The sequence below is a fragment of the Urocitellus parryii genome, chromosome 6 (assembly GCF_045843805.1).
Source record: "Urocitellus parryii isolate mUroPar1 chromosome 6, mUroPar1.hap1, whole genome shotgun sequence".
NCBI lineage: Eukaryota > Metazoa > Chordata > Mammalia > Rodentia > Sciuridae > Urocitellus > Urocitellus parryii.
In genome coordinates this window covers 142613101-142637837 of record NC_135536.1, presented here as the reverse complement: position 1 = coordinate 142637837, position 24737 = coordinate 142613101, and the positions used below count along the sequence as shown (strand labels likewise).

General features: G+C 35.9%; 1 long non-coding RNA gene across 1 annotated transcript; it reads left to right on the top strand.

Annotated features, from left to right (window-relative positions):
* The first annotated feature begins 13820 nt into the window (after window positions 1–13820).
* On the top strand, window positions 13821–21798 carry LOC113186576 (uncharacterized). Its single transcript, XR_003301308.2, has 4 exons — window positions 13821–13892; window positions 15200–15355; window positions 19419–19497; window positions 21360–21798. It is a non-coding gene; the product is annotated as an uncharacterized LOC113186576 (long non-coding RNA).
* The last annotated feature ends 2939 nt before the right edge of the window (window positions 21799–24737 follow it).

Here is a 24737-nt window from a genome sequence, read left to right as displayed (position 1 = left end):
ACTTGATTCAGCTGGACAGCCTGACTCCACGTCTGTTCCGTAGCTACTCATAAGGCCTGATCCAGCCTGAAGTTTCTTTGGATGGCCAAGCCAGCTATAAAGTTGTGTTCTACCTCTCATGAGACATATTTAATCAAAAATATTGAACTCCTGTCACTATTGTGTGCCGAGATTCTAAGATCCAAACACAAGTGAGACCATTTCTGCACTAAACCAGCTCATACACCTAAATGGGGCTTATTAAGGGGAGACAGACGTGAACACAAGTATTTGTAATAAAACAGAGAATAGAGGAAGACAGGATATGTCAAGTATAACTCAGAACATTCCCTAATAATCTGGATACACTGGAGAAGTCTTCTGGATGGATGTCACTGTCCTCACCTTGTATCTTTAGGGTTATTAAAAGGAAAATCCAACTTCTGGGGTGGGAAGAAAAAAAAAACTTTCCCCATGATTTAAGTGAATCATGAAAATATATTCGGTGGTGGAAATGACTTGGCTATATAACATAGTTGTGGCTCTGTGGATTATTGTGAAGCTGGAGGGTAGCTTTGATCACAAGCAGAAATTGGCACAGCTGATAAGCATGTGGGGGAGCAGAACAAGGTAAGTAACCAGTTTTACCTGGGCATGCCCATTCTACATCATTTGTAACTTTGATACTAGTTAGTTCTGTAGTATTTTTTACACAGCTAAAAAATAATAAAATTCCTTTTAACTTCAGGGTCTGTTCTTATTCAGCCATTTGATAATCAATCCTCTCGAGGGTCATCCACTCAGCCTCCAAAGGCTCTTTCCTGAGTGTATGTACCATCATGTACCTGGCACCATGTGGTCCACATTTTGAGATCTCACTTAATTGTTGATTAATGGATGGATAGGTAAATGAATTCATTGTTACCAAATTTCCATGTTCTCATCTCTGCAAGAATCTATCAGCTTCCCATTTTTCTATTTAGATTGTGGTTCCCTTGTAATTTATTAGCTAGTTGTTTTTCAATCAGAATCATAGGCAGGCTATCTACTCATTGAAAACAGGTTCAGCAAAATTTTCTTCCTCCTCTTTGCCACAATCTCCAGGAAGTGATACGAGGAAAAAAAGACAGTAAATGTTCCAAGGCCCTTGGTCTGCCTTTGTATGCTTTTCTCTTATCTTCTCTTTCTGCATGGATAGGCACATACAGAATCACACTGCATTTTTTGTTTTTTGGATGAGTAACATCTGTTTGAACCTGAATGGGTCAATTTGTTTCTTAAGAATCATGTTTACAGAATTAATTTGGTTATAAATATGAGAACAAATTTAGGGTACTAATTTAACTTGGTTTCTCCCCAAGGCAAGCTGATTCATAAAATCAGAAATATTGTTTTGGCCATGAAGTAATGTTTCCTCTAACTTCATAAGTAAATAGAAGGAGAAAACCTAATAAAGCTCAAATTCCCAGCAGCTCAAAAGTTAACACCTTTGGTGATGAAGAGTCATACAAGAAAGATTCAACTCTTGTCAGCGCCCCAGAGGTCCCAAACCCATGAAACAACTTTCTGAAACTGGTAACTCTTTTCTTTCAAGTTATTCAACCTTTCACCGAATAGGTCCCTTTTGCTGACCCTTGAACTATAACTATTTGTTTAGCACTGCAGTAATAGAGTTTGGAAATCTGAAAAACATTAAGTTAAATGCAAGGGTGTTGAGAAGGTGAAATTCTTTTAAGTGAGTTGAAGCAATTCTATCTGGAAGATTTAAACATTTTTTTTTCCTTGTAAGATTAAGGAGTAAAAAAAAAATGTGAGTCTCTGGAAGTGTTATCAAAGTATTTTTAAAAAAATAATGAAGAAATATTATTGATAGAATGGGTGAATATTGAAAAACAAGTTATGTTCCCTTTAGCAGCTATCATTTTTAAATTATTACACAAGTAAATAACAGATCAATCCAAATTTTCATTGAAGTGGTATATATTTTCAAAAACATCAAATCTAAACAATATAATTATTTATTCCAGTGACTATAATTTCCAATCTCTGACATTATTGAATGAAGGCCCAAGATTCCTACAAAGTAGATTTGCTTTCTTTCTTGTGCTTAGTTTGAAGTTTCAGCATTATTTCAAATATATTAAGCAGAAGAAAATGAGGACCTGATATTGTGACTCCTATGAAATAAATCTGAAATGTGAGTCAGGTGTTTTGACTATCCCAAAATGTCATGATTAAAAATATAAAAAACTTGAGTAATTCTTAACCTCTGTTTCTTTATAATATTATCCTCTTCCTCTTCCTATTTCTTCTCCTCTTCCTTCTCCTTCATCATTATCATCAGCATCATTTAGAAGTGACTTTTTCATCCATGTTTTTAATTTTATTCCCCTGTAGACTTTCTTCTGCCAAAGGGTTTTAGTGCTAAGGCTTTTCTGTATTATTCTTGATAGTCTAGAATTTATATGTAGAGGACAAAACAAGAGATTCTGATTTTTTAGTTGGGGAATGACAATAAGTGTTAAAATCCACCAGGGTTTTATATGTATTTTTTTTCTCTTTGGTACCAGGGAATGAACTCAGGGGCGCTTAACATCTGAGACACATCTTCAGCCTTTTTTTATTTTGAGACAGGGCCTCACTAAGTTGCTGAGGCTGGCTTTGAACTCATTATCCTTCTGCCTCAGCCTTCTGAGTTGATGGGATTATAGGCATGTGCCACCATGCCAGGCTGTAATCTTGAATGAAAGTAATAAAAATAATCATTACAAAACCTCTAGCAGAATTAGGATCAGCTTTAGACATGAATTTCAGGAATAAGAATGGGTTTCTGGAATAATTTGAGAGAGATTGAGAAGGTGTTTCTGATCTCTATTTATCTGTCTATATTGATTCACCATCTATCAAACTATTTACCTATCTATCTACCTACCTATCTACCTACCTACTTGCTACTTTCTTGCAGCCTTACTTTGTATCTGTATTATTCAGTTAATTACTTACTTATTCATTCAATATATATATATTTTTACATATATGTCTGGTCTTGAGAAAATCACTGAGGATAAGGATAAAATGCCAAAATATTTGCTTTCAAAGAAATTTAGATTAAAGCTTTGAAGATCTGGTGAAATGCAAAATTGGGTACATAAAACATTAGACACTCTTAGGTGGGGATCTATGTGACTCAATGGCAGTAACTCTGGTCTGAAGTCAGGAAACTTGGGTTTTAGTCCTGTGTACTAGAACCAGGTCTGTCACTAGTTTGTGGAATAACTAGGATAGGCCACTTTACTTCTCTGTCTTTCACCTTCCACCCCAGGGATTCAATGTGTGCTCATCAAGTCTCAGCTCTAAAAGGACCACAGCAAGCACAAAATCATCTGGGGTTAGATATTTGTCAGGTTCATCCTGTTCTCACCCTTGTATTCTCACCTTTATTAATGTAAATACTATAGGGAACATCCTGGGTTAGTTATTTGTTAGGTGCCATTTTCTCCAGTGTCTTCTCATTTCCCTGCCTCCACTTCTAATGTAATGCTTGGAATATAGATGTGCCAATAAGTATTTGAATAAATGATTGAGAGTAGCAATGACACTAGAAAGAAACTCTAGAAACAGAAACAATATGAATCTAGCATCAATTATAATCTCACCTAAAGAATATGTATCATGTATTTCACATATCTTATTATGTAACAGAAATATCTGTTGGTGGCATTCAGTATAATAGGCAGCTTCCACCTGCCATATGGCAACTAAGCCCATTATACTGTTTGGCAATTTGTTGGAGGACAAGTCAAATCAGAGAACTAGCATGACCCCTCTCCCAGTCACTGATGGGCTAGTCAACAACAAATTTCTCTCTTCAAGGTTCCCACTCTATAGCTGCTTTATGTACCATATCCTATCATTGCCTTTAGGATGACAAATAATCTGACACTTGTTTGATCATTTGTATAAAACTCCCAGATCATTGTATCCACTGACATTAAACATCTAGGTCTTTTCAGATATTGATTACATTGCTGTTTCTACACACAGAATGAGTTTAACTTTTTTGTCTGGTCAAACAACCAAGTAAGTCATCTAAGAGATTAGTTTGTCATGTGTGTTTGATATAAGGTGAACCCAATAAATATTTGTTGAGTTAGTATAATCATTTTGCCAATTAATTTGAATAAATTAGTGTCTGAATATTAGAAATGCCACATGGAGGAGGAATTGGGATGTCAATGGTTTTGTAGAACCTCTACAGAGTACAATATCCATGCACAAGCGTGGGGCGAATCCTCCAAAGTTGAACAAATGCACATGTCAATTTAGCAAACTGAGAATGCAAGTATTAACCAAAAAATACAGAAATAAAACCCATCAACATTTTAAAGATATATGTAGTACTTCTGCATATGTTTCTACAATAAAAATATATGGTCCTAATTTTTAAAGTTTTATCTACTTTATGACTTGGTTACTTTTTAAAAATTTTTTTAGTAGTCAATGGACCTATATTTTATTTATTTATTTGAGGTGTTGAAAATCGAACCCAGTGCCTAACACATGCTAGGAAAGCACTCTACCACTGAGCTGCAACCCCAGCCCATGACTTGGTTATTGAGTTGAACTCTGGGGACAAAAAAAAAAAAGTGTAAGATTTTTTTAAACTCTGCACCAACTTGAGGAGTTGTTGCTTTTCAAACGGTGACAATGCCATACATCCTATGCTATGTCAGTCACAGTTCATACAAGGAAACTGACTAAAGTTTTTAACCTGCTTTAATATATATCTATCTATATATATCTATATCTATATATATCTATATATAGATATATGTAAGCCCATAGTTACTGAAAACCACTCTTCATTACTATTTAAAAAAAAAAACGAAACAAAACCTCTGCTATCCAAGATACTTTCTTATATTTGCTTGTTTAAATCAGGAAGAATGGCAACGAGATCAATATATTCCTTATATTAAGATGATTATTAGTAAATAAAAATTTAAATATTACCATGATGATCGACAACTGTATTTTGGTAAAAGGCATGCATAATTCTATTTATGGATTTATTGGGGGTAAACTAAGGGCAAGTGGAGTTTTTCCTTCTTAGATGAAAAAAAAGAAAGTTTAGCCTATGCTTTAAAGAACCATCTGTCTATCCCCTTTCCTCCTGGGGTTTAAAAAATGTAGAACCAAGGAATTTCATTGATCCTATTTTGCATCCCCAGGGATTTACTTCTTTAATGTCCTTTCCCAAGTTTTTGTCATTTCCCATGAAGCTGTTATCTAACGTTTAAATACTCAGAGTCTTTTTCTTGCTTAATCCCATCACGAGCCTAGAACTATTCTTAGCCATGCTTAACTTTCTTCTAGTGACTTGTTATATATTTTTTTTCCTGTAAATCAGCATCGTTACAGAATATGACCAAAATTATACCAACAGATTTTGTAACTCAGTGATATTTAGAAGGCTAATTTTTGGTTGTATTTTTTAAAAGTGACCCATTCTGGTCCAAAATAGAATTTTTCACCTTTCCACCCAACCTCCTGGTTTTTATTTGTGTGGCATTTTCATCCTCATTTTGGTTTCATGGGGTTGTAGTCTCAGACATCCATTCGGTTCCCTACATATCGCTTAGTCTCAGTATTTACTTTTGTCACTGATTCCTACCAATATATCTTGGTAATTTGTGTTTGTTTGTCATATGCATGTCTTTCCCACCGAGATGGCTCAGGTTCAGATCCACATGATTGCTCTCCTGTTCAGACTAATCTCTTAATTGAATTCTCAGGCCTCACCCTTCTCTAAGCAATTTTCTACACAGCTCCCTAAAACACAGCTCGGAAGTGCTCATTTCCCAGGCACAATTTGAGAAACCATTTAGATCCCACCGCCTACACAATAAAAGCAGCATTCTTAATTCTTGGCCTCTCAACACAGCCTGACTCCTATGTAAATCTCCAGCTGTGCCACCTCCCTCTACCTGCTCCTCATCTAGCACCCAAGCTACCTTTCTTCACCTTCCATGTGAATGGAGTATGCTAAAAGGTGGAGAACTGGAATTGGTCATCAAGTACAATCCTTCATACAGGGAAGACTCTTCCCATAGGAAATTCAATTATATAGAAAAGATCAAGGGCCTTGATGTCAGACAAATAGGGATTTGAATACCATATTCCATCATTTTCAAGTTGTGTTAGTTTAAACACTCAAGTAGAATATGGAGAGAATCCAGCTTTTGGTAGATGCCATAAATGTTGATGTGAAAATACATGCTATGAGAATGAAAGCATGTGTTGTTATTATTATTATTATTGATAAATAATGGGATTAAAGGATTGAACCCAGGGGCAGTTAACCACTGAGCCACATCCCCAGCTCTTTTTTAATTTTAATTTTATTTTTATTTTGAGACATGATCTTGCTAAGTTGCTCAGGGCTTTTCTAAGTTGCTGAGACTGGCTTTGAACTCATGATCCTCCTGCCTCAGCCTCCTGAGCCACTGGGATTACAGTTGTGCACCAGTGTGCTCCACAATCAATATTATTTATATAATGATCATGTTGGAAAAAAAAGTGTCCCCAGTTCTTTTATTGTCCCCAATGTGATGGTTTAATCAACTGTGTTCAGTGGGCTCAGTCCAGTTGCCTTAAGGCCAGTTCTTTAAAGATTGTGTTTCCGCTTCCCTGAAGGCCCCTGATTAGTAAGAGTCTTGCTGGCAGGTGGGGATTCCATACCCTGGACATTGTTTTCACTAGCAAGTATCTTCTCATTAGTTTCTTCTTCTCAAAAGCATCTCACTTCAGATTTGCTCAAAAGAGCAGATCAAAGGGAGTATCTGAATTTCAGCCCAGATGTGAAGATAAGGAAGAACAGTGAGAAAGTAAAACTTTTTTTTTTTTTTCAAAATGATTTTTCAGGGCTGCAAATGTGAAAAAAAGATCGTCCATTCATTAAGGTCTGTGCTACAACCCCCAAATCAGCTAATTAGAAACTAAAATAAAGTAATTTTTTTCCTCCCAATATAACAAAATCATCACAATTAATCAAAGTGAAGTGAGTAATTTAGTTAAAATATGTAATAAATATGAAAGTCTGGATGGATTAAAAACTCATGGAAAAATACGTTAGCAATCTCAACTTACAGCGATAGAAAAAATATGCATAATAAGACTTAGTGTTTTATTTATCCAAAGGACTGACACATTTAGCATGTTTGAAAATCATTGTACCTTTATCCATAATATGGAACATAAACCATGTTTTTAAAAAAGGAAAGATGGTACTTTTTCCTACATAATATCAGTTCTAACATTTGTTGTTTTTCCATTGTGGATTGACAAAATAATTTTTGATTACAGCAGCTATGTAGAAGAATAGTAATTTTGATTATTTTCTTTTCAGTAAAAATGATTTTAAAAATATAACCCATATGATGTTTTTAGATAAATTGTAAAACTTATACTAAGAGGAAATTTTAAGGTAGTTTCTGTTAGAAGAAAAAGGCTTACAAATACACTTTTACTCTAAAAAAAATGTTTAACCATTACCCACAGAACTATTTATTATTCAATAATTGGTATTTTTTATGTTGTATTTTCTTCTGCTATATATTTCTTTTTTAAATACAGGGATCTTTGTTGTTGTTTTTGGTACTGGGGATATTTATTATTTGCCACTGAGATGCATGCCTACTTCTTTTTATTTTTTGTTGGAATTGCTTAGGGCTTTGCTAAGTTGCTGAGTCTGGCCTCAAACTTTACATATATATTTCTTTTGATGTATGTGACACCTGAACATTCTTGAATTGATTCTTACAATCCATGATCAGGTAATATCTCTCTGTTTACTTTGAACTTTGATGTCTTTCATTGTGTTTTGTGGTTCTTCATGTATGCATTCTGTGCACATTTTATTAGACAATTGTTTTGTGTTGGTGCTATGCTAAATAGCATTATAAAATCATATTCCAATTATTTATTATTGGTGGGTAAAAAATAAATTCATAGACCTTGAGTTCTGTAACTTTATTATTCTTACCAATTCATTCTGGGGTTTTTGTTTGCTTTAGGTTCTTTGGATGTTCTATGCAGATGATCCTTTTCTAAAATAAATGATGACAGTTTTATTCTTTCCTTTCCTGTGTGTATATTGCTTACTGTTTTTCCTTGTCCTATTGCACTGGCTAGAATTTGTGAAATGCCATTGAAAAGGAGTGCTGAGAGAGACAGCATTCTTGTCTTTTTTTCGATTTCAAGAAGTCTAGTCTATTAAGCTTGATGTTGGCTCTGAGTATTTGTAGAATTTTTTATTTTGGTCAGAAAGTTCCCTATTAATTCTCGTTTCCTGAAGGTTTTTTACCTAGATAGTGTTGGATTTTATAGCTGCTTTTAATTTTAATTTTAAATTTTAAAATTGAAGGGGCTGTACAATTTTCCTTCTTTATCTTGTTGTCGTTATGGATTATATTGGTCAACTTTCAAATATTGAACCAGACTTGTATACATAGAATAAATCCAACTTCATTGCAGTATTTAATTTTTAATATACTGTTAGATTTAATTTGCTAATATATCATTGAAGTTTTGTTCCAATTTTCTTTTTTTTTTTAAGAGAGAGAGAGAGAATTTTTTTTAATATTTATTTTTTTTTTAGTTCTTGGCGGACACAACATCTTTGTATGTGGTGCTGAGGATCGAACCCGGGCTGCACGCATGCCAGGCGAGCGCGCTACCGCTTGAGCCACATCCCCAGCCCCTTGTTCCAATTTTCATAAAATATATTGATTCATATTTTTCCTATGCTATAATGTCTTTATCTGGTTTTAGTATTAAGGTAATAGTAATCACCTAACATGCTGACATCATAGAATGTGTTTTGGAAGTGTTCTCTCTGCTTCTATTTTCTGGAAAATATTGTGGAAAATTGTTATTTCCTTCTGAATATTAGTATAATTCACTAGTAAAACCATCCAGGCTTGGTGCTTTTTTAGTTGCTTTTTTGGCAGGGGGAACTGCTAATTAATAATTCAATATATCTTTAATAGACATCTTAAATAAAATCATATAATAGAGATATTCAGGATTTTTAAATTATTTTTTGAGTGATATTTGACAGTTTGCATCTGTCAACAAATTAGTTCATCTCAACAAGGTTAATAATTTTGTTGGCAGACTTTCTCACTGCATTCCTTTATTATTCTTATAATGTCCCTAGAATCTTTCGCTTCTTCTCTTGGTTTCTCTTCTGGCTTCCTTTTGAGCCATGAGTTTCTAAAAATCCACAACTAGGATTTCACTGTTTAATTTCCAAATACTGTTTTCTATTACTGTTAACTTCATCTAAATCCCACTGTGGTCTGACAATGTCCTTGGTATGATTTCTGCTCTTTTAAATTCATCCATGTGGGTCATCAATTTTTTAAGCCAACAATTCTGTTGCATCAGTATGCTCAGTTTCATTTTCTATGGTTTGAGTATCTCTAACCATACTCATAAAAATGATACATTAACTGTGATGTTCAGTTACTGATTTAATGAAAATCATTGCAGCCTTGCCGACTATTATGGCATTGGCCAGGGGAAAGCATAACAGGAAGTCGAGGCTACTTGCTCTGTGGTGGAGCCACAGACATGGAAGGGTCCATTCTGTGAATAGAATATCATCAAGAAGACAGAAGCTGACAGGCTTGGTGGCACATGACTGTGATCCCATCAGCTGGGGAGGTTGAGGCAGAAGGATCACAAATTCAAAGCCAGCCTCCGCAGCTCAGGGAGACCCTGTCACTAAATTAAAAGGATAAAAATAAAAATAAAAAAGGGGACTGTGGATGTGACTCAGTGGGTCAGTGCCCCTGGCTCCAATCCCTAGTACCTCCCCCCACCAAACAAACAAAAAATTAAAAAAGCCATGACTAGATCTTCATTCTACCAACTTATCAATTGGAAATTTCCTGGGGTTAGGTGATCAAAAATTCAGTGTAAGAATTTGAATTGACTCAGGAGCTACATATAATTGTCTTGTTTGAGGCATTTGATCCATTCAGATATGTTGATTTCACAGTTTCTCAACTTTGGATGATTACTATATTTCAACCTTTTTCTGCCTGGCCTCTTTTTTTCTGAGTTCTTTTATGTGATCAAGCTTCCTAACAATCCTTAATTGTCTCTTCTGCCTCATGCTTTTGTTTTCTTGGTTCCAGTGGGATATTTTACAGATATCTCTGTGGGTTTAAGACATTTTACAAATATCTCTTGCTTAAGACATAATTCCAACAGTACTATTATCTGCTAAGCTCTCCTAAAAGTTGGTCGGCACCTCTGGGGTGACACTCTCCATTTATTTTCTTGTTTTATGTTTTTCTGTCTACTGACTGATCTTCTCTCATCAGGTATGTTTATGTTGTATCTTTGTAACCTTTGTGTCACTTTTTAAAATTGAAAAGAATAGGCAATGTTCATCTCTATGAGGTAGGTAAATACAAATTTTAAAGTGTGATAGTCATGTGTCTTCAAGATAAGATCAACAATAACAGGATTACAGTTGTGTTCCAAGTTAGGAGATTTTCAAATTACCAGTGAATGCTGATAAGACAAGAGAAAAAAAAAAAAGAGGCAGAGGAGGAAGAGCTCTGAAATATGCTGATGGAGAACTGAATCTTGGGTCAAGACACCTAACAGGGGAGTCATTTGCCTAAGAAAAAGACGAAGCAATGCTATTTTTTTTTTCACCAAAATGAAGTGGAAAATTGATTTTAAGTGCTCTTACACAAAAAATGCTAACAATGTGAAGTAATGCATCTGTTAATTAACCAGATTTAACTGTCCCACAATATACACTTATTTGGAAACATCTTGCATTATATAATACATATACATGATTTTTATTTGTTAATTAGAGTAATTATTTTTTAAGTGGAATTGCCTGTATTCTGTATAAAACATACATATCCCCCAGAATAAATCCATAGATATTAACATTTATTGAAAATGAGTTTCAGCCCTGAAATATGCATTATATAAAAATGCTGCTGAGTAGTCAATCTGAAACCTCCTGAGTTGATGGCAGCAGAGAAGCAACAGAAGATAGTCAGTCATTCATAGTCTGACGTTTGAAGGTGAATTCTGAAGAACCTGGATGGTGGCAGGAGAAAGCTACAGATGCAGGAATAGAAAGGGTGCCATCACCACAGAAATAGAGATTCTGATGCAACTAGTTCTTTCACTATCTTTACATTAAGACCTAAAAAACAATATCCCAGATATTTTATCACTGACAACTGCTTCCCTACACACAAAATAGAAAAACAGAAATATAGAAGGAACAAAAATTAAAAGGACTGAGGGAGCAAACAATAAAGAGTATTTATGTACACTAACATATTGTCTGGGCAAAGATGGAAATACAATCTCTATTTTTAACTTTTATGACTTATTAGAAACATTTTAATGCAAGAAATTTGACGGCAACAAAGGTATTTATGAAGCTATTTTTTTAAAAGCTTTGATAAACACAAACTGAATGCATTTTTTTTTCTTCTGACCCACATGATGTTGGGTGGGTAGCTGGTTCTTTAGTTCTTTATGAACATTTTAAAGTGATAAAGAGAACCACCACAGTTATTGTCTGTAAATTGGTGGATTCCAAACCACCAAATCTGGTTCCAATGCAAGCAGCCTTCCTTAGGGCTACTGGTGGGAGTTGTCTGGGGGCTCCTCTCATTTGGGAACTGGAGCAGTCAGCTGGTCCACCCCACCTCTAGCATTCCCATGTTCCTCAGTGATATTCCCTAAGCTGCTCTGTAAAGCTACTGAAGATTCTGTGAAAAAATGTGGGGTCAAATGCACATTGCTCACAGAACAGAACAATGAAAAAATTAACAATAACAGCATCATAGGTAATTTAGGGAGCTATCACAGCTTCCAACCCCATTCCTCACTACTCAATCTACCAATCCCAAGTTGTCTTAGAGAAGATGTGTTACAATTTCCTTAAAAAAATTAATCACCAATATTTTTTTTCTAAATGAAAAGCAAGGGAGTTTTGAATAATTCATCAAAGTCCTCTTGATCAAATTCATTGAAAAGGGGTAAGCACACACATCATCTTTGTTTCTCCAACCTAGGCAGGGAGAACTCTCCATGCAGCCTCTGGTCCCTTCTTTCTGTGGTTCCCAGAGAGGAGCCTGAGTTTTGGAAGTGTCAGAACTGTGTAAATGCTGATGTATAGACCACAGTTGTTTCTCTCAAAAGGACTTCAGAGCCCTCCCCTTTCCTCTGTTCCCTTCAAGTTGGGAATGATTCATCAGCTGGCCTTCAGCAAGAAAAGAGGCCTGCCTGAGGTCTTAGGCCTTTGACCTCTGTGAAGAGAAAGGTCATACTGCGGGCAAGTGTGCAAGCTCCAGAGCAGGAGCCACAGGCATAGAAATCCAGGCAGGGGCGCCCGGCTGAGCAGAGGGGGATGGTGGGAAAGAGTGGGCGTTTAGAAAAGTGAAGAGTATATTTCTAAGAGACTCAGTGGATCAGCTGACAAGCGGGGTCAAGGGTCATATTTATGCTTGATTCCCCGAGCACGTTACAGTAACATCTGCTTATTAAGGGCCTTCAGGGAGCAGGCCTGGGGACCCAACACTGCTGACCTCCTTCTACAAAAGGGGGCCAGCTAAGAGATTAGGGGACCCTGCTAATGTGTGTTTTGACTTCATGGCTGCCCCCCACTCTCCTGGGCAAGATTTGTCAGCTTCACCCCATTTCTTTTTATAATCTTGCAGAATATTTATATGAGCCCATGGTTAGTAGCAGAACAAAGTTTGAAACTGCCAAAAAGAAAGATTTTGATTGGGAAAAATCTGGGTGAAAAGTACGTACTAGGAAAGATTGAAGCAGGAGAAGAGGGAATTCTTCATGTGCTAGAATCAAAGCATTTAACAAAAACTTCTCAACATTTTGTGTCTTAAATAGAAACAAAAGAAAACAAAACAGATCTGATTGTGTGCTGCCACATTCGTTAGGAAACCTCCTAATAGGAGAAATAACTTGACCATTCATGTACCAGGAAATCATAACTTTTTGTGTCATTTGTATCTCAAATGTTGGTGTCCTGAACTCACAGGGAGGATAGAACTCATAATCCCACGGCAACTGAAGACTGAACATTGATTCCATCTCTTTATTAAACTTATTTGTTTGAATCATTTCTATGCTTTCAAAAAAATCTGGTTATATTTTTTCCCTGTTACCAGAGAAGTGGAGTCTTCCTGTGTAAATATCTTCCACCTCTAATTTCTCCAGCTAAATTAATAATCTACAGAAGCATCAAATAATTTTTGAAAAACTGGCTGAAGGAAGAAAAAAATACACCAGGCTGCTAAATTACTATTTTTTTTCTTCATTTTCAAGAATACTTGCTGTGTGTCTACTGGTTTCTAAAAAGCATGTTTTACAATGGCTGTAATTTCTCACACTTCCTTGTTCCCATTTCCCATGACTTTTGCATGAAAGTTACTAGAAGAACTCAGCTGGGTTTTAGAAAAATCTCCTAGTGCCACTTCAGGCCTTCATTTCAGGAGCATACATAGTTGATGATGTCTTAACCACTCATGTGACATTTTGTTTTAGGTTAAAACCTCCTGTAGAAGAATAAAACACAGGAATGGGGGAGGAGGTTAGAGATAAAGAATATTATTTTTAGCTAGAAAAAAAAAGTTAAAATAAGCAAGTGAGTGATATCACGTAACGCAGCCTTCTCTGGTTTCCACATCCGTCCATGGCAAAGTTCACATGGTCCAATGTTCCATGCAATTGTAGGAAAACAGCATGTTTGCTATTTATAGGGTATTGCCTTGGGGAAAGCAGCTCCTCTGAGGAAGAGAATAGATCCAGGGATGTGAGTGGATGAGGCCTCTTCAAAGGTAAGGGCTTGGACCCGAGCGTGTGTGTGTGTGTGTGTGTGTGTGTGTGTGTGTTCATGTATGCTGTGCCTTTGGAGTCCAAGGAGCTGGTGGTGGGGTGGGTGATGAGAGCTGTCCAAAACCACTTTGTGATTATAAATAATAAAAAAATTCAATCGGAAGTGCGTTCTGCCAAACTTCACAATAAACCTCCTAGCAGGACATTGAGATTTTCTTAATCAGGGTCAGACCCACAAGCTTAAGGCCAATGAGTTCAGTGGGAAAAATGACTCTTCTTCCCGTTTTTTTTTTCCCTTTCCTTTTTTCTTTCATTTGGAAGGGACCCCCTCATAAACATGCAGAGCAATTTTCCAGTACATTAACCCAGGAGGGATCCTCTCTCTGTCTGCTCAAGAGACAGAAAAGTTGAGAAACAGGGTGAGGGGAAGATGGATGGGCCTGGGATATAGGAGAGGGCAGTTTTTCCACTGTCCTGCCCTGTACACCTAGCACAAAGACTTCATTGACTGCAATGCTTGACATCAGCCTCATAAACTAGTAGTCAGCACAAAAGGTCTGACACTTGAAAGTACCAGTCCCTGCCTTCTTTCTATTGCAGCTGTGCACGGGGGCTGGGCCTAACAGTGGTGTCCCTTTGTCAGCCCATAGGACAAGAGGTGAAGATAAATAGTGTTGACTTTAATGTAGTCACACAATTTTGCTATTTCCCCAAAGACAACATTTCCTCCCAGGCCTCACATCCTGGCCCCAGGAGATATAACTACTGTCCCCTTTGCCAGGGAGCAAGGCCAGACTGGGGCTGGGGAAGCTATGCGGGTGCAGAAGGGAAATGTGGCTTGAGGGGGTAGAGGAGGGACAAGTACAGAGTCGTGGGATCTGTTCCTTGCCCTCTAGGAGGAGATGGTATGGTTTTCATGCATTCCAGCTTGCGCACAGTGGTTTCTTTCATTTTCTTGAGATCTTTGGAAATGGTCCTAAAGGGGAAAAAAATGAACTCAGGAAGCAAGACTGAAAATGTGTGCAATTGTATGATTTAAAAGATTAAAAAAAAAAACAACAAAAAACCACCACGGTACTTTTGATTATCACAAGACCAAAAAATACAGTGCTTTCCTGAGAATGTTTTGGTAATACGACTTTAAAGCAAGCAACGTTAAGTAGAAGGTGAGAATTCAAGTGTTTTAGGTGCTAATGGCTGAACCACATCAGCTCTGTGATCCATTGCATATGACTGTTATTATTATTCATTTGTAGCTATCTGGGTGTCAGCATAGATAAAACTTTTGTACTATTGCATTTTATGTCAGGATTTGAAATACAGAACATGGAACCCAATTGGCTTTGATGGGTTATGACCAAGTTGGATTGGCTGAAGAGCATCACCCTGCTTGAATGTGAATCCTCTGACTGCAGATTGCCACTTTGGATCTCTCTTCTCACTTTCTGAAGAGGCTTCCTGAAAGGTAATATCTGAGCTATCCCCAGACATAAGCATCTGTCTCCCTTTAGGCCTCTCTGTATCCAGAGTAGGTTCTGAGAGTTTAGAGCACCCAGACCCAAAGAGCTATCTAAGTGTTTTATGTGCAGAGAGGGAAATGTGAAAGCTCAAATACCCTTAGTCCTCTTCCACCCAGGCTGAAGAAACGTCAGAACTGAGACATGAATGCCCGAGGAATGTTCTGTTTAAACACCAACACTGAAACTCAGATCAACTACATATCAGCTGATTTTAATATTTAGCTGGGTTTCCTTCCATTCCACTTCAAGTTCACCAGTTTAGAGTCCTCTTCCAGTTATGATCACTCAATATTTGTTTGACTTTTGAACATATATTTTAGAAATTACTGATTCAGACTATTTTAAAAATTCCATTCTATACAACTCTGCTACAATGGCATTCTAGAGAACTTTGCTTGAGGTTAAAATTTGAAGGTATCTCATTTGGTGGGAAAGAATTTAATATTTGATACTTTCTATGAATTTTTCAAGTAAGCATGCCTATCTAAAACCAAATAGTTGCAAGTTGGGAAACGTGTTTTTTGGAAATATAGTACTGACCAGTTTAACCTTCTCTTTAGAAGGATACTGAAGCCAGTGCATCACCTCATGAACTTAGAGCATTTGTTTTCAGTTTATCATGGTTAGCTTTTGAATGTAATGTGATACTAACTTGGACTTATTAGTAAACATATTCAATTTTGAAGAAGGTAATTTTCTTTTGTTTTTTTTTCTTTCAGAATCACTGAATTCATTATTTTAAGATATATTTATATTCATTATACTTAAGTAAGGCTTTGATTATTTCAGAAATTTACCACTCCAATTTTCACATTCCAGATCTGGTTGCTAGGAAGACAGTAGTGTGAACCCAATTATGCCCTTCTGCCTCTGCCTGGCCCACTGCTTCCTTCCTCTTCCTAGGACCACTGGGTCTTTAGTTCCACCATCCTCTGGGTTCTTGAATATATAGCATCATTTGGCAGCTTTCATACATGAAGAGCTGAGGTTATTTTATTTTAGCAGAGAAAAAAAAAATAGCTGAAGATGTGCAAACAGCAGCCCCAGTGAGGAGGAGAAGGAAAGAGAGAAGGTAAGGGCTGCATCTAGGGAATTTCTCGTGAGATGATGAGACATGAGCTAGTGGAAAATTTTCTATGCTTTTCTGTGTCTGTGTCTCTTCTAGCCCATGCTTCTGCAGAGGGCACACAGTGACACAAGTTTTCAGTGCCAGTGAATGTATAAAATAGAGAACACTCTGAGAATATCTCCTCACAACAAAAGTGGCTGGACTTGTTTTTCCCCCCTTTATAGCATACCCTCCCTGTGCCCAGCTCAAACAGGAACAAACTTCATGAGTTATCCTGTAAATCCCAAGATTGAGAAAGTCCCTCAATATTTTCTTCTGAAGATCTCCAACATGAGAAGCAATAAGGTAGTTGGGAAATGGGTTGGGTTCTGGAAAGACCATAGTCCTAGTCAGTGTTCTCTTAATAGAGTTTGGGCAAAAATTTACCTGTCTCCGTTTTCTTATTTGTAAAACAGGCAAACTAGGGGCTGGGGATGTGGCTCAAGTGGTAACGTGCTCTCCTGGCATGAGCGGGGCGCTGGGTTAGATCCTCAGCACCACATAAAAATAAAATAAAGATATTGTGTCCACCGAAAACTGAAAAATAAATATTAAAAAATTCTCTCTCTCTCTCTTTAAAAAAACAAAAACAAAAAACAAAAACCAGGCAAACTAGATGTATATCTAAATAAGTATTTTCTCTTGGTCCCCAGCTTCTAATAGTGACCTGGATCATAAGTAATTGAAGAAAACAAACAAGACAGTGCTGTAGAAAACCGGACAGGGAAGAGCATAATCTCAGTTAAGGTATCATTGGTACCGCATCTAGAAAGGCCAGTGAATCTGATGTGTCTTCATGAACAAGCATTTCCCCTGCTCTATATTTAGAGCTGTGTCATGGAATTGGAATGAATACGCCTTGGAGTTTTCTTAGCTCTACTTGGGGACACATAGTTTTGTAAACTTACTGTTATAAACCAATTTTCCTGGAAGGGACTTCAGCGTGTGGATGACCCCGTGGGTATTCAGTTATTGGCTGGTGTCTTTCCTCTGAATCAGAGCTAAAAAATATATTTTAAATAAACACTTGTTTTCTGGCTTGTTGAAGGTCTTACATTTTGAAAAAAAATTATTTCTCTTTGCATAATATGAAACCTGTATATTAGGTCAAATTTGGGTACCTTGATGTATTTGCATGCATACCAGCGTAGTCTGTAGAAACACACGTGACTCTTGTCGGTTTACTGGGAATTGTATTGAGCTGGCAATGCCTTTCTATGTCCCTCACTCATTTGCTTCCAAAGATAGAATACTGCTGCAGATTAAAGGATAAGACTATTTTTGATCTCAACACCAAAGAACTCTCTCTGTGCGAAGAAACCAAGTAGACCCAAGGCCATGGTTGTATAATCATAAAAAAAGAGTGGCTGAATTGGTTTTTGTCCCTCTCCTCACTAATGTGGGCACCAAGATACTTTGCTGAAGGCCTTTGATTACTTATGTACCTTGATACCAACTTTACAAAGGACAAGGACCAGTTGAATTAGGGAGTTAGTTGTTTCTAGTTCTCTAGGTAAAGATTCAGCCTCACATGATAATAACTTGCAAACAAGTTCAATCTGACAACCTGTAAACCTTAAATTTAGTTTATCTCAAATGCATGTCCTGGTCCCATTTAGGAAAATGGGCTTGTTTTCTCTTTTCTTTTCTCATTTGAATTGTTCTTTCCTGTCTGAACCCAAAACCTTACCTCCACCTCTGAATATTATTTTTTCTTTTAGATGTTAGCAGTAATCTAAACCGGTTGTAATTTTTTTCTCTTATAGTCTGATTTTTATCTTATATCTGTTACCCCAATTAGTAGAGGTTCTCAGATTTTCATACCTAAACAGGGGAGTAACTCTCTAAATGAGTTCCCTTTTCCACTATACCTAACACACACGCGTGCGCGCGCGCACACACACACACACACACACACATTTTGTATAGACCTAATACTACTATTCTTTGATACAGGACTCTTTTCTAGTTACTCTTCAATGACTAATGCCTTAACCTCATTAAAAAAATATTTTCTAGCTGCAGATGGATACAATACCTTTATTTATTTATTCATTTTTATGTGGTGCCGAGGATTGAACCCAGTGCCTCACACATGTGAGGCAGGCACTCTACCACTGAGCCACAGCCCCAGCCCCCTTAACCTCATTTTTTCACCCAGAATGAGACCCTGATACATTTCAACTCACCTTCAGCAGCATGTTTATTTTGAGACCATGAAGAAACCATAAACACTTTTCCCTTAGATACTAATTTAACCTTTGGCAGTTACCGTCTGCTTCATCATTCCTATTTGAGAAAGTATAAAACATTCAGAGAAGTCTTCTAGGAGTTATTAGAATTCTTAAAATGATCATATGAGGATGATAAAGCTGCTCAAGAAGTTGAGTATGGAGTAGATGATAATAATAGTAGTAAGAGCAGTAATATGGGTGTAGTTATCAATGATTGTCACTATATGCCAGAAAATATTATGTACTTTTTTTTTCATTGACTTAATTCTACAGCAACACTCTGAGGTTGGTCCTTGGTATCTCACAGATGTGAAAACAGAGGTTTTGACAGGCTCAGTACAAAGAGGTGCATGCTTTAATAAAGTCCCAAAGGATTGCGAAATCCCAGCAGGAGAGATAAGCTATCTAGCTGGAGGAAAGTTGTAAAAAGAAGTCATAAAATAGAGGAAAATGACTGGGGATTTTTCATTTAATTAATTAAAAATGTGACATTGTTCAGTCTCATATCACTATAGTTCTATGAGTTCATGATTGTGTTTGTAACTGGGTGATCAGCTCCTTGAGGATCAATATTAATTCTTTTTGTCTCCTGTATAGGGGCTAACCTAGTGTTTTTCACAAAGTGGAAACAATTTACTTAAAAATACTTTTTCTTATTTTGAGCAGTGAGATCCTGTGTTTCAGCTTTTGTGGTTGCTACTGTTCTAGATACATACCTGAAGATAGTCTGCTTATATGGAAATAGGTTAGTATACACTAATTGTATATATAATATATTTATTTCTGTTTAAGAATGTTTAAACAATCTTAAAAATGGGATGGGAGGAAACTTTGGAAAATAAAAAAAATAATAGGTTAAGACTCTCCTCCCCATGGACAAAATAGGTTAGTATATACATTTATATCCTAATATAAATGTAAATTATGATATATGCCAATATAAAATAAATTATGATATTTTCTGTTTTTAGTTTATCATGAAATATTTTTGGACCTGTCATTCTCTGTTTATTCCAATCATAATTATTTGCTAAGCAGAGTTTGGTTTACAATTGAGAGGATTAGAGCTGGTATAGGTATGGTGATGTGAGTTGCCAAAGATTTTCACAGAATCATGGTTCTCTGGAGTTCCTCATCTTGGTAAGTGTGTCTTTGTTAGAGTTTCAGTGACTTTCATTGGAAGGATTAAGTAGGATTAAATAAAAAAAAACAAAGTGATTATAACAGAGTCCAATACATCATAGTGCTATGTAAGTCTTAAAAGTCATTGTTGTCATCTTCACCATCATCACCATCAACATCATCTTCACTCATGTCCTTCCATTTCTAGTTGTCAGTGAACATCACTGTTGAGAATGGTTCCTAAACTAACATCAATGTTGCACTTGGTGGTGTGGCCTTAGTAGAGGATTTATAGCCTTAGATTTCATACACTTAGTGGATACACTTCATTAACAATGGGTACCATTGTTTCTCATGAATATTATGTGACATTTTTCAGGGGCAGTACAGTGTCCTCTTCTTGAAGAAAGTATGTGATACTCCCTGCACAAACCTCCTTTTACCTCCAACTTGATCTTATACTATTCAATATCCTTGATTCAAAACTGGATTCTATTTACATGCCATTTAATAAATACAACTATTTTTTTAAGTTCATGTTAAAGTTAGTGAAAATTAATAGTCCTGAAACATTAGAACTAAAATTAAATTTATGGATGATCAGCAACCATTTTTTACAAATTATTTTGTTCTTTAATTTGAATACATCTAACATTATTTTTTTTAAAAAAAGAAGTTATTCGTTATTTAAATAAAAAACAAAGTTTAGGTGAAACATTTTGTTAGTTATCCATCTCTTCTTTCTGAGTCAAATGACACATATTTGAACAGGGAAAAATGTTCACTTGAATTACAACCATTTAAACAGATTTATCCAGAAAGCTGCATATGCAGAAATATTTACTTGACTTTATTTTTATGAATTCCTAATATAGCCTTGAGCACAGACACTTATCAACACATGATTCTTTTAATTCAAGTTTTCTGTAATTCATATTTTTTTCTAGTAAAAGTTATTGACTATAATAAGAATTTAAAATAAATGGAATATTTCCAAAATATATGTGTGGGTTGATCACACAGGAATCATTCATTTTTAATATTTGATCAATTCCAATATTACTGAGCATATACCCTGAATTTAAATGTTATACTCACTCAGCTAAGTTTAAGAAAGGGGAGGGTGGTTTAGGATATAACTCAATGGTAGAGTACTTGCCTAGAATGCATGAAACTCTCTGTTTGATCCCCAATACTTAAAGAAAAAATAAAGTGACAGTTAACATATTTTCTTGTTTTTATTTTCCAAAGTTTCCTCCCATCCCATTTTTAAGATAGTTTAAACATTCTTAAACAGATCTCTGAATATTCAAAGAAATACAGTGAAAATATTGGGGGAGTTTTCTAGTTAGTTAGTTTTTGTTGTTGTTGTTGTTGTTTTTGTTTGCTGCTGTGACCAAAAGACATGACAAGAACAATTTTAGAAGACGAAATGTTTATTTGGGGGCTCACAGTTTCAGAGTTGTTTTTTTTTTTTTCCCATAGATGACCAACTCCATTGCTCTGGGCCAGATATGAGGAAGAATATCGTGATAGAAGGGCATGACAGAGGAAAGCACCTCAGGACATGGCACCAGGAAGCAGAGACAGAGAAGGAGAGAGAGAGAGAGAGAGAGAGAGAGAGAGAGAGAGAGAGAGAGAGAGAGTCTCCTCCCCATGGACAAAATACATATCCCAAAGACACACCCCAAATGACTCACCCCCCCCAGCCACACCATATATGCCCACGGTTACAACCCAGTTAATCTGTATCAGTGGATTAATACATTGATTAGGTTAAGGCTCTTATAACCCAGTTATTTCATCTCTAAACCCCCTTGCAGGGTCTCACACATGAACTTTGGGTGGACACTTCATATCTAAACCATAACAGGGAGGCAACATGTTTTCCTAGTCCTTCATTTATTATAAATTTTAATTCATAGTCAGGAAAAAGTGTAAGAATAATATTTTGGAATAAAGTTGAAATGATTTAATACTTTTTATTTTTAAATGTATTGTGCTTACTTCTCTCATATTGCTACTAATTAAAGTGTAAGAATCTCAGAAACAGAGAAGCATTCCTATAGTACTTTCTTTAACAACAGTGTCATTGAAACACTGGTAAGATAATTTTGATGAAAATTTCTGATTGTGTGCTACATATAGTTCTGAAAAATGTTTATAATTTTAATAAATAATAGTATCAAGTTATTCATGGATTAATTGATATAATAGACCCACTGGTTACTTATATTTTAATTGATACATGATCTAAGCAAATCATAAAGGAAGTCTATAGCAATAAGAACAGAGTTTCACTAAAACACATATTCAACAACAGGTTGAAAAGTGTTCAGAGTAACTTAACACTCAATTTTGTTTCTGTTTTTTCTTTCTTTCTTTTTTTTTGGTTTGTTTGTTTAAACTATATATTTTATTAATTATTCAAGAAATTATAAATATAAATTTTAAAATGTGAAAGGATGACATGCAGATCACTTTCTTCTGATAAAACCACTCAAAGGTAACCATGGTTAACATTATGCTTTAATTCTGTGTAAATGGTGTGTAGAGGCAACATGAAAAATCTCAGCAATCAGTTCCGCATGGTATTGACCAATGGAAAGCATTGCCAATTGTAAAGTCCATCTGGATGAAGCATGTTTTGTTGAATATCATCTCTGTTGTGTTTATACATACACATACACACACATATCCATAAATAATTGATAAGTTTTTGCATCAGCTATAATGCATATACACATAGTACATGATCTTATAAAGTTGTACATTTTGTATAGAATAATTATAATTTGGATAGTGAGACTATTCTAACAATTGTTTATTTCTAATTAATCTGCAAAGACAGAATAATTGCTAGGCAAATTAGAAATGCAAATTAAATTGGTGGGGGTGGAGGAATTTTTTTAAACTACTTAATAAACACCTTCAGAACACCTGTTTATTAACTATGCAAAGTTTGCATCATTCTTAGCTAGACCATAGTGAAGGTAAGAGAATTTTTCTGGGAAATATTTTCTTATTTCTGAAAGGGTTACAATATAGAACTTTACATTATTTATTTGGTTTTTAAACTATTTATTTGCATTTTTTTACCAGTTCATTTGTTTTTCAAACACCACCCCCAAGCAGTTAGCCCTAAGAAATATAAATTCTATTAAAATTTCATTTGACTACCTACATTTTTTGTTTGCAAGCAAATTGAGCATATATAGAATGAAATTAATAAACTTTTTCTTTAAGAAGAAAAATTCTGTACTGGAAACATTACATTTGGATCAGTATCAAGGATCAGTGGATGTTTTAGAGTTTCTATAACGAATCAAGTTCACCCAGAAGTTCACCCAGAAGTTCACGGATCAAGACATTCTCCCCTAAACAAGTAATCAGTAAATTGTAAATCCATATGAGGGTCTTGAAATATTTTTGAGACATTAGGGAAAAAAGAAAGGAGTTCTGTCAGAGGGTTAATCTTGGGAAGCCAGAATAGATTCATATAAGAACTCCACTGGTTCATGCCAGAGTTTGCCTCTGGTTCGGGAGTAAGCAGTGGGCTCGACTTATTCTGAAGGAGGGTTCCTTTGTTATTACCTACACATCTCCACTCATTGGTTCTTGGCAAAGTACATTAACCTGAGAAGTCACTGAAATACCAATGCCTAGAAAGGAACCGACTGAAAATTAGGTTTCAACACAAACATGCACTCCATCAGATGTGGTAATGCACCGAGTGCATTACAGGCTCACTTTGCCTCTTATGTGACATGAAAGTGCTCTAAGAACACACAGTTTTACATTCATTCACATCCCCAAATGTCCTGCAGTGGGGAACTCACTCCCTCAAAGAAGAGCGATTTCTATCCTCATTTGTGTTTGAAACATGAAAACAACATAACAGCTGCATGCTGCATTGAATAAAGAAGATACACATGCATTTAAATCACTTATATCTTACTTTTTTATGATGCAATTGTGAATTATGTTCTTTTTGCATCTGTAATTAGAGGGCAGAACAGATGGTGAAGGCTTCGTTTAAAGTGATGTGTCCATTAAAATAACCTATGCTGCCAAATGATTGTTCACTATAACAGGGTATTCATTCACGATGGCTGGCACTTTGCTGTACTGAAATATGTTGCAAAGGCCCCTGGACTATACATGACGCTTATTATTTTTAAGGGCTTTCCAATAAAAGGGTTCACTGTAGCACAGCTAGCTTTGTACCTCATTTATCTTCTGAGCATATGTTTTACTATATTGTTCTAATTAAAAAGTGACCTTGTGTATAATGATCAGAACTCCATGCTGAAAATGATTCATATAGGAGCTGGGGATGTGAGAGGACAGTCCCCACCACATTAAATAGAGCAGTGAGATGGGAGTGGGGCCAGGGGCTGGTGGGATTGCAAACCTTTTCCTGAGATCATAAATGCAAAGAGTTTAGAAGATTCATTTCATCTCTGGGATACATTAGCCTCTGACTACATGTTATTTGAGGAGAATTTTGAGACAAACAAAAATAAAAGCAACAAATACAAAAGGGTAAAGGTCATCATCAAGTTTGTTTCAAATCGCTCATAAAATTTAGCTATTTCACATTTGGCCGAAGTACACTAACTTCTGTGTTGTTCAAAGTCATCAAAGATGTATTTTTTTTTTGTTTTGCTTTGCTTGGTCAGGATATATGCCAAATATATATATATTTTTCATTTTGACATATCAGATTCTGTCAGCTATGATCGTAATTATTCTTCAACTTGCATTTTAATCACCTTCTAACAACAGAGAACTTTCAAATGTCATTTTATAGAGGCCCAGAACTCTGCAAAATGGTTATTATATTTCCACCCTCTGAAGGAG